The sequence below is a fragment of the Physeter macrocephalus genome, chromosome 12 (genome assembly GCF_002837175.3).
Source record: "Physeter macrocephalus isolate SW-GA chromosome 12, ASM283717v5, whole genome shotgun sequence".
Lineage (NCBI taxonomy): Eukaryota > Metazoa > Chordata > Mammalia > Artiodactyla > Physeteridae > Physeter > Physeter macrocephalus.
The window spans coordinates 91,087,536-91,092,631 of record NC_041225.1 but is presented as its reverse complement, the minus strand read 5'-3'; the positions used below and the strand labels follow the sequence as shown (position 1 = coordinate 91,092,631).

General features: G+C 42.9%; 1 pseudogene; it reads left to right on the top strand.

Annotated features, from left to right (window-relative positions):
- Positions 1–837: 837 nt before the first annotated feature.
- Positions 838–2,349, top strand: LOC112062692 (high affinity cAMP-specific and IBMX-insensitive 3',5'-cyclic phosphodiesterase 8A-like; annotated as a pseudogene).
- Positions 2,350–5,096: the final 2,747 nt, after the last annotated feature.

The following is a 5,096-nucleotide window of genomic DNA, read 5'->3' as shown; positions in this document are numbered from 1 at the left end:
GGGAGTCTGGCAGCCTCATAACCTGCCCAGGGCTTCATAGGAGCCATCAGCTAATTCCTTTCTTCTATGAAGAAACTCAACAAATGAAGAGGAGATCTTATTCTGTAAACTGTGTATAACCATGAATGGACTTTGACTCACTGGAAAGCGGCTTGGCCCCTTTAAGTAAAACTTAACTTCCTCTCTTCCTACAGCAAGCCGGAGGACCACACCTCAGGGCTGTGCAAGCGTGTGTGTGTGTGTGTGTGCGCGCGCGCGTGGGTGTGCGAGTGCGCGCGCGGCATATGATCCCACTTCAGAACTACACCAGACGTGAGAAGTTCTAGTTAGGAGAATGGAAGAGAGCTGGCTGTATCATCCACTGTGCCATCCCTGGCTTGACTGTTAACTTGGCGGACGCAAGCCCCCAGCCAGTTTTCCCTAGACTTGGAACTAGCAGGATGCCCACTGCTGTTTTCAGATGCTTCCTCTCCCCCTCTGCATTTGCCTCAAAGGGCCCTTCTCTTTCCCAGCTTTATGTACATATGTATATATGTCAATAAAACCTTGTTCGTATTAATCTGCTACTACTGTTTATGTGTCTTTACTCACTGACTCAGCTGTAGAGGAAGAACTGACATATGTGAGTGGTGATGTGTGAGCCAGACTTAAGACACCAAAATTTTGTGTCCCAGTGACAGGGATGTGGAATTAGCCACACATTATGGCTGCATGTGCTGAGTCCTGAAATCTGTTTTCAGTGTAACGAGTGACAATCAGGAAGAACTGAGGTCCAGAGGAGGGAGAGATGGGGTGACTCACCCTGGCTTCTCTATATGTCTCTCAACAACAAATGTGAAGATGATACCTGTCATTGGACAGGGAGGAAAAATTAGACACTATGTGTCCATTGTCAGAGTGTGCAATGGCAACAATAAGGGTGAGAAAATAGCTGAATGTGTTCAGTCTGACACTCATACAGATAATCAGTCAGGCAAACATAAAGACAGGAGAAAAAGCTCACTAGATGTCAGAACTGCTGCCTCTCGAACAAGCGAAGTTTCCAGCCAGAGACGATGCTCCTCCATGGCTCGGATACAGTCCATGTAGATCGAGGCGCCCATCACCAAGGCAGCAATCGTTATCATCAGTGCTGCCCAGAAAAGCAGTCCCATGCCTGTGACAGAAGCCTTAGATCGTGTGCTAGAAATTCTAAGAACCACTGAATTATATTCACAGTTCGAAGCTAAGGACAATGATCCTCATGCCATTGACCTTGTTGGGGGCTTAATGTCTGATGTTTTGCAAAGACCATCCAGGAATGAGTATGTTCTTTCAACAAAAAACCTTCAACTCGGGCCATGGAAAATGAGGAATCCTGGGACTTTGATATTTTTGAACTGGAGGCTGCCACTGATAAAAGGCCTTTGATTTATCTTGGTCTCAAAATATTTGCTCGCTTTGGAGTCTGTGAAGTCTTAAAATGCTCTGAGACAACGCTGAGAACGTGGCTGCAAATTATCGAAGCCAATTATCATGCTTCTAACCCCTACCACAATTCTACACATTCTGCCCATGTGCTTCTTCACGCCACTGCCTATTTTCTCTGCAAAGAGAGGATAAAGCAAACTTTAGATCCACTTGATGAGGTCGCTGCCCTCATTGCAGCCACTGTCCATGACCTGGACCACCCCAGGAGAACCAACTCCTTCCTGTGCAATGCTGGGAGTGAGCTGGCCATTCTGTATAATGACACTGCTGTGCTCGAGAGCCACCACTCGGCCTTGGCCTTCCAGCTGACCACTCCTGATGATAAATGCAACATCTTTAAAAACATGGAGACGGATGACTACTAGACACTGCGCCAAACTATTTTCGACATGGTCTTAGCCACAGAAATGACAAAGCACTTTGAGCACGTCAACAAATTTCTCAATAGCATCAATAAGCCCTTGGCAGCATTACAGGAAGATGCGGAAACTGATAAAAATCAAGAAGCCATAATCACCATGCTCAGAACTCCAGACAACTGCACTCTGATCAAACGAATGCTAAGTGTGCTGATGTGTCCAATCCCTGCCGACCCCTGGAGCAGTGCACTGAGTGGGCCGCACGTATCTCAGAAGAATGTTTTTCTCAGACTGATGAAGAGAAGTGACAGGACTTGCCTGTGGTGATGCCAGTTTTTGACAGAAATACCTGCAGCATCCCCAAATCTCTTTCACTGACTATTTCATCACAGACATGTTTGCTGCTTGGGACGCCTTTGTAGACCTGCCTGAGTTAATGCAGCATCTTGACAACAATTTTAAATACTGGAAAGGACTGGACGAAATGAAGCTGCGGAGCCTCCGCCCACCTCCTGAATAGTGGGTGACACTGACTGGGGCCCCGACGCTGTGTCCCTCCAGTCACTTGGGATTCCTGAGGACAGTCAGAGTTCCTTGCTCCTTTCGTCCCCCGGTCTGCAGAGCCTGTAAGAGCACACACGGACGTCGGCAACCTTCTGTAGCCACCATCTGATGCCACTGCCATAAAGTGAGACTTGGTCCACTCAAGGTACCTGGGCCTGTTGCGGGGGCTCTTCAGAAAGTCACGTGAGAACCACAGTTTGCATTCGTGTCCATTAAAACTTGAGCTCGGGACTGCCCCCGCAAAGGATGGAGATGGATTTCCTGCCAGTGACAGAAAGTGTCTTGTTACAATGTCTCTCAGTTATGTTCAGCACTTAAGAACAGATAATGGCAATCTGATCTTTTCTCACATCATAGAAGGTGCAATCACTCACTTTGGAACACTACTGAAAGTGACTTCTCTTTTAAAATTGAACAGAAAATGAAGACAAAGAAATTTTGAAGTTGATTATTAATATCAATTATTAAAATGTTTTATTTTATTAGAAGTTCAATATTTAAAATTTAAAAATTTAAATATACTTTTATTTAAATTTAAAATATTTAAATTTAAAAATACTTCAAATCCAAAGCCAACTTTAAGTGCCATGACCAAATTTACATGATTTATATTCATTAAATATGCATTAGTTCGTGTACAGACCTATTTTCATAATGCAAATTTAAAATATAAAATGACACATTTTTACTGCAAAAAACAAAAAAAAACAGAAAACCACACTGAAGTCTAGATAATCCCTGATATGTGATAAGGAACCACACTTTATGACTGTACTTTTCAAAAATGTTGAAATGTCTTTTGGGGCATCTTTTTATTCAATTGAGACTTAGGCCAGTCATCTTCATACATTCCCACTACACCCAGAGACGATGGATTTGGCATCCAGGTTCCTGTGTCTGGAGAAACAAAGGAAGAGTTCATACCTGCTCTGTAATAATTGAAAATTTAAGTTGACCTCAAATGTACCATGCTGCTTAAAATAGCAGAAAAGATCCTCTTTCATAACTGGCTTGGCTCTGAGCTAACCCACTAAAATATCAAATCACAAGAGTTATAATTGTGCCCAGTTCTGGCTGACCCTAGAGTTCTGCTGGGCCTCCACTAGGTTTCATAATGGCAAAATTCCTGAGTCTGTGCAGCCTGTCTTCCAGTTGGAGGGGAGAACGAAACCCATGTTCATTATCTGGTAGGTTCGCCAGTAATAAATGCTATGGAGATTAAGCAGTATATGGTGAGGTGAGATTGTGGGCAGAGAGAAGCAAGGCTTTCAACTTAAACGGTAGACAGGAGAAGTCTTACTGGGAAGGTGGAATCTGAACAGCCTAGAGGGAGGCAGATGAGTCAGACATCAGAGGGAAAAGCATTCCAGATCATGGGAATAACCTGTGCAAGGACCAGAGGAAGGATGCCAGTGTCCTCAGGGAAGAATCAGTAAATAATGTGGCTGGAATAGAGTCAGCAAGTAGGAGGGAGAGAAGGAGGAAAGGAGGACAGAGAAGATGTGTGTGGAATTCCCTGCATCACCATTTATTGATTGATTGATCACAAACAGTTAATTCAACCTTCAAGTGTTTCAGTGAACTCCGTGCTTTTCCTGTGGCCTATTGACCTCTCAAGAGTTTTGGAAGGATAAAATAATGTAGGGAAGTGACTTAAAAGCCATTGTTACTGTTCTATACATAAGGATAGATGGATAGACAGGTAGATATAGATAGATACATAGATAGATAGATAGAGACATGATAGAGAGAGAAAGAGAGCGAGATAGATACGCAGATAGATAGATATAGACAGAGAAACAGAGAGATAGACAGACAGATAGATAGATAGATAGATAATAGAGTTAAGGACTGAATTTCTGTGCCCACCCACCCACCAAATTCATATGTTGAAACCCTATCTCCTTATGTATGATGGAATTAGAAGGTGGGGCGTTTAGGAGGTAATTAGGTTTAGAAGAGGTCATGAGGGTGAAGCTGCCATGATGTGATTAGCTCTTATAAGAAGAGGAAGACACACCAGAGTTTACCCTCTCCACCATGTGAAGAGACAGCAAGAACATGGCCCTCTACAAGCCAAAAAAGGAGGACTCACCAGGAACTGGATTTGCCTTGATCTTGGACTTCTGCAGACTCTAGAACTGTGTGAAACGTCTGTTGTTTAAGCCACTCAGTCTATGATATTTTGTTATAGCAGCCTAAGCAGACTGATAAAGATAGGTAAACAGGGAGATAATGATTGATAGATAACAGATAGATAAATAGATAGATATACATACATACATTCATGCTTACTTCAATGACAGATGGAGATACTGCACATATATGTATGCTTAATGAATTCCTTAGAAAGCTTTCACTTGGCAATTCAAATGGGAGATCCCCTTTTTAAAGGGAGCATAAAAGTGCTTACTTTTATGAAGTACACACGTGGAAAAATATAACTCAGACTAAAAATGCACAGCACTGAGCCTAGTGCAACATTTATGAGATTAGACCTGTAAAAACAAACAACACCATCACAGACAGGCTTCCACACTCCTCCAGGCACCCAGGCGCCTGATTCATTTACTCGAAGTTGTTTGTTACGGTTCCAGAGGATCAAAACTCCTGCTCCCAAACCTTTTTTGTTTTTTTTTTTAGATTCCATATATGTGTGTTAGCATATGGTATTTGCTTTTCTCTTTCTGACTTACTTCACTC